An 11,563-nucleotide genomic window follows, 5' to 3' on the forward strand; every position below is an offset into this window, starting at 1 on the left:
ACACTACGAAACCAGAGTAAGAGATTCTCCTGCAACCAGTTCCATTTTTGCTAGATGAACGAAAATTTAACCTCATGCTCATTTCTGAGAGAATTTTTTGTGTGAATGCCGTCCTTCAACTAGCTTGTTGGGAACACAAAGTTCCTTTTCAGTTGCAAACTGCAATCCATACATATATATGGGTAGGTACTCGCTCCCACTCGATTTTACAGTGAAAACTGCAGGAACTTGAAACCTAACCAGGAAAATTCCGAAAAACCAGTGTTAAACTTTCTCCTGCATCCCGTTACATTTATGCTAGATAAAAGGACGTTTATCCACATGCTCAATTCTGAGAAATAAGTGTGTGTGGAAGCCGTCCTTCACCTAGCTTGTTGAGAACCCAAAATTTCTTTTCAGTTGCAAACTTCAATCCATAAATATATATGGGCAGGTACACACTCAAACTCGGTTTTACAATGAAATCTGCAGGAACTTCAAAGCGGCACTAGGAAACACACTGAGAAACCAGAGTAAAAATTTGCCCTGCTATCATTCCTTTTGTGCTAGATGAATGAACGTCTCTCCACATGCTCAGTTCTGAGAGACAATTTGTGTGAAAACCATCCTTCAAATACCTCATTGGGAACACAAAGATTCTTTTCAGTTGCAAACTGCAATGGATACACATATATGGGGAGGTACTCGCTCCAACTCGGTTTTACAGTGAAAACTGCAGGAACCTTAAACCTGCACCAGGAAAAACACTAAAAACCAGTGTTAAACTTTCTCCTGCCACCCGTTCCATTTGTGCTGGATGAATGAACGTTTATCCACATGCTCAATTCTGAGAGATATGTGTGTGTGAAAGCCATACTTCACCTAAATTGTTGGGAACCCAAAGTTTCTTGTCAGTTGCAAACAGCAATACATACAAATATATGGTGAAGTACTCGCTCCAACTCGTTTTTACAGTGAAAATTGAAGGAGTTTCAAATCGGCACTAGGAAACTCACTGGGAATCCAGAGTAAAATTTTCCCTGCAAACCTTTCCCTTAGTGCTAGATGAACGAACGTCTCTCCACATGCTCAGTTCTGAGATATAAGTGTGTGTGAAAGTCGTCTTTCAACTAGCACTTTGGGAACATAAAATTTCTTTTTAGTTGCAAATTGCACTCCATAATTATATATGGGGAGGTACTCGGTCCAACTCTGATTTACAGTGAAAACTGCAGGAACTTCAAACATGCACCAGGAAAAACACTGAAAAAACCTGTGTTAAACTTTCTCCGGCAACCCGTTTCCTTTGTGCTAGATGAACGAACGTTTATCCACATACTCAATTCTGAGAGATCAGTGTGTGTGCAAGCCGTACTTCACATAGCATGTAGGGAACCCAAAGTTTCTTTTCAGTTGCAAACTGCACTCCTTACAAATATATGGGGAGGTACTCGCCTCAACTAGTTTTTACAGTGAAACCTGCAGGAAATTCAAACCGGCACTAGGAAACACACTACGAAACCAGAGTAAAAGATTCTCTAGCAAACCGTTCCATTTGTGCTAGATGAAAGAAAGTCTCTCCACATGCTCAGTTTTGAGAGTTAAGTGTGTGTGAAAGCCGTACTTCAACTAGCTTGTTGAGAACCCAAAATTTCTTCTCAGTTGCAAACTGCAATCCATATATGTACATGGGGAGGTACTCGCTCAAACTCGTTTTACAGTGTAATCTTCAGGAACTTCAAACCGGCAGTAGGAAAAACACTGAGAATCCAGACAAAAATTTCCCCTGCAAACCTTTCCCATTTTGCTGGATGAACGAACGTCTCTCCACATGCTCAGTTCTGGGAGATAATTGTGTTTGCAAGCCTTACTTTACCTAGGTTGTTGGGAACACAAATTTTCTTTTGAGTTGCCAACTGCACTCCATACATATATATGGGTATGTACAATTTCCTAATGTCTTTTACAGTGAAAACTGCAGGAAATTCAAACCGGCACTACTAAACACACTGAGAAACCAGAGTAAAATTTCTCTTGCAACACTTTCCCTTTGTGGTAGATGAACGAAAGTCTCTCCACATGCTAAGATCTGAGAGTTTTGTGTGTGTGAACATCGTCCTTCAACTAACTACTTGTGAACACAAATTTCCTATTCAGTTGCAGACTGCATTGCATACGTATATATGGGGATGTACACGCTCCAACCCGTTTTTACAGTGATAAATGAAGGAACTTCAACCCGGCACTAGGAAGCACACTAGTTAAACACAGTAAAATATTCCTTGCAAACCGTTCCATTTGTGCTAGATGAACGAACGTCTCTCCACATGCTCAGTTCTTAGAGATAATTCTGTGTATTAGCCGTTCTTCAACTAGCTTTTTGGGAACACAAACTTTCTTTGAAGTTGCAAACTGCACTCCATACATTTATATGGGGAAGTACTCACTCCAACACCTTTTTACAGTGAAAACTGCAGGAACTTCAAACCGGCACTTGGAAACACATTGAGAAACCAGAGTAAAAGTTTGTCCTGCAAACCGTTCCCTTTGTGCTAGATGAAAGAAATTCTCTCCATATGCTCAGTTCTGAGAGATTAGTGTGTGTGCAAGCCGTCCTTCACCTAGCTTGTTGAGAACCCAAAATTTCTTTTCAGTTGCAAACTGCAATCCATACATATATATGGGGAGCTACACGCTCCAACTCGATTTACAGTGTAAACTTCAGGAACTTCAAACCGGCAGTAGGCAAAACACTGAGAAACCAGAGGAAAATTTCCCCTGCAAAACATTCCATTTGTGTTAGATGAACGGAAGTCTCTCCACATGCTCAGTTCTGAGACATAAGTGTGTGTGCAAGCCGTACTTCACCCAGCTTTTTGGGAACAGAAAGTTTCTTTTAGGTTGCCAACTGCACTCCTTACATATATAAGGGGAGGTAATCGCTTCAACTTTGTTTTACAGAGAAAACTGCAGGAACTTCAAACCAGCACTAGGAAACACACTACGAAAACAGAGTAAGAGATTCTCCTGAAACCAGTTCCATTTTTGCTAGATGAACGAAAGTTTATCCTCATGCTCATTTCTGAGAGAATTTTGTGTGTGAATGCCGTCCTTCACCTAGCTTGTTGGGAACACAAAGTTCCTTTTCAGTTGCAAACTGCAATCCATACATATATATGGGTAGGTACTCGCTCCCACTCGGTTTTACAGTGAAAACTGCAGGAACTTGTAACCTAACCAGGAAAATTCTGAAAAACCAGTGTTAAACTTTCTCCTGCATCCCGTTACATTTATGCTAGATAAAAGGACGTTTATCCACATGCTCAATTCTGAGAAAAATGTGTGTGTGAAAGCCGTCCTTCACCTAGCTTGTTGAGAACCCAAAATTTCTTTTCAGTTGCAAACTTCAATCCATACATATATATGGGCAGGTACACACTCAAACTCGGTTTTACAATGAAATCTGCAGGAACTTCAAAGCGGCACTAGGAAACACACTGAGAAACCACAGTAAAAGTTTCCCCTGCTATCATTCCATTTGTGCTAGATGAATGAACGTCTCTCCACATGCTCAGTTCTGAGAGATAAATGTGTGTGAAAACCATCCTTCAAATACCTCATTGGGAACACAAAGATTCTTTTCAGTTGCAAACTGCAATGGATACATATATATGGGGAGGTACTCGCTCCAACTCGGTTTTACAGTGAAAACTGCAGGAACCTTAAACCTGCACCAGGAAAAACACTGAAAAACCAGTGTTAAACTTTCTCCTGCCACCCGTTCCATTTGTGCTGGATGAATGAACGTTTATCCACATACTCATTTCTGAGAGATATGTGTGTGTGGAAGCCGTACTTCACCTAGCTTGTTGGGAACCCAAAGTTTCTTGTCAGTTGCAAACTGCAATCAATATATATACATAGGGATGTACTCGCTCAAACTCGTTTTACAGTGTAAACTTCAGGAACTTCAAACCGGCAGTAGGAAAAACACTGAGAAACCAGAGGAAAAGTTTCCCCTGCAAAACATTCCATTTGTGTTAGATGAACGGAAGTCTCTCCACATGCTCAGTTCTGAGACATAATTGTGTGTGCAAGCCGTACTTCACCCAGCATTTTGGGAACAGAAAGTTTCTTTAAATTTGCCAACTGCACTCCTTACATATATAAGGGGAGGTAATTGCTCCAACTTTGTTTTACAGAGAAAACTGCAGAAACTTCAAACCAGCACTAGGAAACACACTACGAAACCAGAGTAAAAGATTCTCCTGCAACCAGTTCCATTTTTGCTAGATGAACGAAAATTTAACCTCATGCTCATTTCTGAGAGAATTTTTTGTGTGAATGCCGTCCTTCAACTAGCTTGTTGGGAACACAAAGTTCCTTTTCAGTTGCAAACTGCAATCCATACATATATATGGGTAGGTACTCGCTCCCACTCGATTTTACAGTGAAAACTGCAGGAACTTGAAACCTAACCAGGAAAATTCCGAAAAACCAGTGTTAAACTTTCTCCTGCATCCCGTTCCCTTTATGCTAGATAAAAGGACGTTTATCCACATGCTCAATTCTGAGAAATAAGTGTGTGTGGAAGCCGTCCTTCACCTAGCTTGTTGAGAACCCAAAATTTCTTTTCAGTTGCAAACTTCAATCCATAAATATATATGGGCAGGTACACACTCAAACTCGGTTTTACAATGAAATCTGCAGGAACTTCAAAGCGGCACTAGGAAACACACTGAGAAACCAGAGTAAAAATTTGCCCTGCTATCATTCCTTTTGTGCTAGATGAATGAACGTCTCTCCACATGCTCAGTTCTGAGAGACAATTTGTGTGAAAACCATCCTTCAAATACCTCATTGGGAACACAAAGATTCTTTTCAGTTGCAAACTGCAATGGATACACATATATGGGGAGGTACTCGCTCCAACTCGGTTTTACAGTGAAAACTGCAGGAACCTTAAACCTGCACCAGGAAAAACACTAAAAACCAGTGTTAAACTTTCTCCTGCCACCCGTTCCATTTGTGCTGGATGAATGAACGTTTATCCACATGCTCAAATCTGAGAGATATGTGTGTGTGAAAGCCATACTTCACCTAAATTGTTGGGAACCCAAAGTTTCTTGTCAGTTGCAAACAGCAATACATACAAATATATGGTGAAGTACTCGCTCCAACTCGTTTTTACAGTGAAAATTGAAGGAGTTTCAAATCGGCACTAGGAAACACACTGGGAATCCAGAGTAAAATTTTCCCTGCAAACCTTTCCCTTAGTGCTAGATGAACGAACGTCTCTCCACATGCTCAGTTCTGAGATATAAGTGTGTGTGAAAGTCGTCTTTCAACTAGCACTTTGGGAACATAAAATTTCTTTTTAGTTGCAAATTGCACTCCATAATTATATATGGGGAGGTACTCGCTCCAACTCTGATTTACAGTGAAAACTGCAGGAACTTCAAACATGCACCAGGAAAAACACTGAAAAAACCTGTGTTAAACTTTCTCCGGCAACCCGTTTCCTTTGTGCTAGATGAACGAACGTTTATCCACATACTCAATTCTGAGAGATCAGTGTGTGTGCAAGCCGTACTTCACATAGCATGTAGGGAACCCAAAGTTTCTTTTCAGTTGCAAACTGCACTCCTTACAAATATATGGGGAGGTACTCGCCTCAACTAGTTTTTACAGTGAAACCTGCAGGAAATTCAAACCGGCACTAGGAAACACACTACGAAACCAGAGTAAAAGATTCTCTAGCAAACCGTTCCATTTGTGCTAGATGAAAGAAAGTCTCTCCACATGCTCAGTTTTGAGAGTTAAGTGTGTGTGAAAGCCGTACTTCAACTAGCTTGTTGAGAACCCAAAATTTCTTCTCAGTTGCAAACTGCAATCCATATATGTACATGGGGAGGTACTCGCTCAAACTCGTTTTACAGTGTAATCTTCAGGAACTTCAAACCGGCAGTAGGAAAAACACTGAGAATCCAGACAAAAATTTCCCCTGCAAACCTTTCCCATTTTGCTGGATGAACGAACGTCTCTCCACATGCTCAGTTCTGGGAGATAATTGTGTTTGCAAGCCTTACTTTACCTAGGTTGTTGGGAACACAAATTTTCTTTTGAGTTGCCAACTGCACTCCATACATATATATGGGTATGTACAATTTCCTAATGTCTTTTACAGTGAAAACTGCAGGAAATTCAAACCGGCACTACTAAACACACTGAGAAACCAGAGTAAAATTTCTCTTGCAACACTTTCCCTTTGTGGTAGATGAACGAAAGTCTCTCCACATGCTAAGATCTGAGAGTTTTGTGTGTGTGAACATCGTCCTTCAACTAACTACTTGTGAACACAAATTTCCTATTCAGTTGCAGACTGCATTGCATACGTATATATGGGGATGTACACGCTCCAACCCGTTTTTACAGTGATAAATGAAGGAACTTCAACCCGGCACTAGGAAGCACACTAGTTAAACACAGTAAAATATTCCTTGCAAACCGTTCCATTTGTGCTAGATGAACGAACGTCTCTCCACATGCTCAGTTCTTAGAGATAATTCTGTGTATTAGCCGTTCTTCAACTAGCTTTTTGGGAACACAAACTTTCTTTGAAGTTGCAAACTGCACTCCATACATTTATATGGGGAAGTACTCACTCCAACACCTTTTTACAGTGAAAACTGCAGGAACTTCAAACCGGCACTTGGAAACACATTGAGAAACCAGAGTAAAAGTTTGTCCTGCAAACCGTTCCCTTTGTGCTAGATGAAAGAAATTCTCTCCATATGCTCAGTTCTGAGAGATTAGTGTGTGTGCAAGCCGTCCTTCACCTAGCTTGTTGAGAACCCAAAATTTCTTTTCAGTTGCAAACTGCAATCCATACATATATATGGGGAGCTACACGCTCCAACTCGATTTACAGTGTAAACTTCAGGAACTTCAAACCGGCAGTAGGCAAAACACTGAGAAACCAGAGGAAAATTTCCCCTGCAAAACATTCCATTTGTGTTAGATGAACGGAAGTCTCTCCACATGCTCAGTTCTGAGACATAAGTGTGTGTGCAAGCCGTACTTCACCCAGCTTTTTGGGAACAGAAAGTTTCTTTTAGGTTGCCAACTGCACTCCTTACATATATAAGGGGAGGTAATCGCTTCAACTTTGTTTTACAGAGAAAACTGCAGGAACTTCAAACCAGCACTAGGAAACACACTACGAAACCAGAGTAAGAGATTCTCCTGAAACCAGTTCCATTTTTGCTAGATGAAAAAAAGTTTATCCTCATGCTCATTTCTGAGAGAATTTTGTGTGTGAATGCCGTCCTTCACCTAGCTTGTTGGGAACACAAAGTTCCTTTTCAGTTGCAAACTGCAATCCATACATATATATGGGTAGGTACTCGCTCCCACTCGGTTTTACAGTGAAAACTGCAGGAACTTGTAACCTAACCAGGAAAATTCTGAAAAACCAGTGTTAAACTTTCTCCTGCATCCCGTTACATTTATGCTAGATAAAAGGACGTTTATCCACATGCTCAATTCTGAGAAAAATGTGTGTGTGAAAGCCGTCCTTCACCTAGCTTGTTGAGAACCCAAAATTTCTTTTCAGTTGCAAACTTCAATCCATACATATATATGGGCAGGTACACACTCAAACTCGGTTTTACAATGAAATCTGCAGGAACTTCAAAGCGGCACTAGGAAACACACTGAGAAACCAGTGTAAAAATTTGCCCTGCTATCATTCCTTTTGTGCTAGATGAATGAACGTCTCTCCACATGCTCAGTTCTGAGAGACAATTTGTGTGAAAACCATCCTTCAAATACCTCATTGGGAACACAAAGATTCTTTTCAGTTGCAAACTGCAATGGATACACATATATGGGGAGGTACTCGCTCCAACTCGGTTTTACAGTGAAAACTGCAGGAACCTTAAACCTGCACCAGGAAAAACACTAAAAACCAGTGTTAAACTTTCTCCTGCCACCCGTTCCATTTGTGCTGGATGAATGAACGTTTATCCACATGCTCAAATCTGAGAGATATGTGTGTGTGAAAGCCATACTTCACCTAAATTGTTGGGAACCCAAAGTTTCTTGTCAGTTGCAAACAGCAATACATACAAATATATGGTGAAGTACTCGCTCCAACTCGTTTTTACAGTGAAAATTGAAGGAGTTTCAAATCGGCACTAGGAAACACACTGGGAATCCAGAGTAAAATTTTCCCTGCAAACCTTTCCCTTAGTGCTAGATGAACGAACGTCTCTCCACATGCTCAGTTCTGAGATATAAGTGTGTGTGAAAGTCGTCTTTCAACTAGCACTTTGGGAACATAAAATTTCTTTTTAGTTGCAAATTGCACTCCATAATTATATATGGGGAGGTACTCGCTCCAACTCTGATTTACAGTGAAAACTGCAGGAACTTCAAACATGCACCAGGAAAAACACTGAAAAAACCTGTGTTAAACTTTCTCCGGCAACCCGTTTCCTTTGTGCTAGATGAACGAACGTTTATCCACATACTCAATTCTGAGAGATCAGTGTGTGTGCAAGCCGTACTTCACATAGCATGTAGGGAACCCAAAGTTTCTTTTCAGTTGCAAACTGCACTCCTTACAAATATATGGGGAGGTACTCGCCTCAACTAGTTTTTACAGTGAAACCTGCAGGAAATTCAAACCGGCACTAGGAAACACACTACGAAACCAGAGTAAAAGATTCTCTAGCAAACCGTTCCATTTGTGCTAGATGAAAGAAAGTCTCTCCACATGCTCAGTTTTGAGAGTTAAGTGTGTGTGAAAGCCGTACTTCAACTAGCTTGTTGAGAACCCAAAATTTCTTCTCAGTTGCAAACTGCAATCCATATATATACATGGGGAGGTACTCGCTCAAACTCGTTTTACAGTGTAATCTTCAGGAACTTCAAACCGGCAGTAGGAAAAACACTGAGAATCCAGACAAAAATTTCCCCTGCAAACCTTTCCCATTTTGCTGGATGAACGAACGTCTCTCCACATGCTCAGTTCTGGGAGATAATTGTGTTTGCAAGCCTTACTTTACCTAGGTTGTTGGGAACACAAATTTTCTTTTGAGTTGCCAACTGCACTCCATACATATATATGGGTATGTACAATTTCCTAATGTCTTTTACAGTGAAAACTGCAGGAAATTCAAACCGGCACTACTAAACACACTGAGAAACCAGAGTAAAATTTCTCTTGCAACACTTTCCCTTTGTGGTAGATGAACGAAAGTCTCTCCACATGCTAAGATCTGAGAGTTTTGTGTGTGTGAACATCGTCCTTCAACTAACTACTTGTGAACACAAATTTCCTATTCAGTTGCAGACTGCATTGCATACGTATATATGGGGATGTACACGCTCCAACCCGTTTTTACAGTGATAAATGAAGGAACTTCAACCCGGCACTAGGAAGCACACTAGTTAAACACAGTAAAATATTCCTTGCAAACCGTTCCATTTGTGCTAGATGAACGAACGTCTCTCCACATGCTCAGTTCTTAGAGATAATTCTGTGTATTAGCCGTTCTTCAACTAGCTTTTTGGGAACACAAACTTTCTTTGAAGTTGCAAACTGCACTCCATACATTTATATGGGGAAGTACTCACTCCAACACCTTTTTACAGTGAAAACTGCAGGAACTTCAAACCGGCACTTGGAAACACATTGAGAAACCAGAGTAAAAGTTTGTCCTGCAAACCGTTCCCTTTGTGCTAGATGAAAGAAATTCTCTCCATATGCTCAGTTCTGAGAGATTAGTGTGTGTGCAAGCCGTCCTTCACCTAGCTTGTTGAGAACCCAAAATTTCTTTTCAGTTGCAAACTGCAATCCATACATATATATGGGGAGCTACACGCTCCAACTCGATTTACAGTGTAAACTTCAGGAACTTCAAACCGGCAGTAGGCAAAACACTGAGAAACCAGAGGAAAATTTCCCCTGCAAAACATTCCATTTGTGTTAGATGAACGGAAGTCTCTCCACATGCTCAGTTCTGAGACATAAGTGTGTGTGCAAGCCGTACTTCACCCAGCTTTTTGGGAACAGAAAGTTTCTTTTAGGTTGCCAACTGCACTCCTTACATATATAAGGGGAGGTAATCGCTTCAACTTTGTTTTACAGAGAAAACTGCAGGAACTTCAAACCAGCACTAGGAAACACACTACGAAACCAGAGTAAGAGATTCTCCTGAAACCAGTTCCATTTTTGCTAGATGAAAGAAAGTTTATCCTCATGCTCATTTCTGAGAGAATTTTGTGTGTGAATGCCGTCCTTCACCTAGCTTGTTGGGAACACAAAGTTCCTTTTCAGTTGCAAACTGCAATCCATACATATATATGGGTAGGTACTCGCTCCCACTCGGTTTTACAGTGAAAACTGCAGGAACTTGTAACCTAACCAGGAAAATTCTGAAAAACCAGTGTTAAACTTTCTCCTGCATCCCGTTACATTTATGCTAGATAAAAGGACGTTTATCCACATGCTCAATTCTGAGAAAAATGTGTGTGTGAAAGCCGTCCTTCACCTAGCTTGTTGAGAACCCAAAATTTCTTTTCAGTTGCAAACTTCAATCCATACATATATATGGGCAGGTACACACTCAAACTCGGTTTTACAATGAAATCTGCAGGAACTTCAAAGCGGCACTAGGAAACACACTGAGAAACCACAGTAAAAGTTTCCCCTGCTATCATTCCATTTGTGCTAGATGAATGAACGTCTCTCCACATGCTCAGTTCTGAGAGATAAATGTGTGTGAAAACCATCCTTCAAATACCTCATTGGGAACACAAAGATTCTTTTCAGTTGCAAACTGCAATGGATACATATATATGGGGAGGTACTCGCTCCAACTCGGTTTTACAGTGAAAACTGCAGGAACCTTAAACCTGCACCAGGAAAAACACTGAAAAACCAGTGTTAAACTTTCTCCTGCCACCCGTTCCATTTGTGCTGGATGAATGAACGTTTATCCACATACTCATTTCTGAGAGATATGTGTGTGTGGAAGCCGTACTTCACCTAGCTTGTTGGGAACCCAAAGTTTCTTGTCAGTTGCAAACTGCAATCAATATATATACATAGGGATGTACTCGCTCAAACTCGTTTTACAGTGTAAACTTCAGGAACTTCAAACCGGCAGTAGGAAAAACACTGAGAAACCAGAGGAAAAGTTTCCCCTGCAAAACATTCCATTTGTGTTAGATGAACGGAAGTCTCTCCACATGCTCAGTTCTGAGACATAATTGTGTGTGCAAGCCGTACTTCACCCAGCATTTTGGGAACAGAAAGTTTCTTTAAATTTGCCAACTGCACTCCTTACATATATAAGGGGAGGTAATTGCTCCAACTTTGTTTTACAGAGAAAACTGCAGAAACTTCAAACCAGCACTAGGAAACACACTACGAAACCAGAGTAAAAGATTCTCCTGCAACCAGTTCCATTTTTGCTAGATGAACGAAAATTTAACCTCATGCTCATTTCTGAGAGAATTTTTTGTGTGAATGCCGTCCTTCAACTAGCTTGTTGGGAACACAAAGTTCCTTTTC

Source organism: Camelus bactrianus, chromosome 16 (genome assembly GCF_048773025.1).
Source record: "Camelus bactrianus isolate YW-2024 breed Bactrian camel chromosome 16, ASM4877302v1, whole genome shotgun sequence".
In the NCBI taxonomy this organism is placed as follows: domain Eukaryota; kingdom Metazoa; phylum Chordata; class Mammalia; order Artiodactyla; family Camelidae; genus Camelus; species Camelus bactrianus.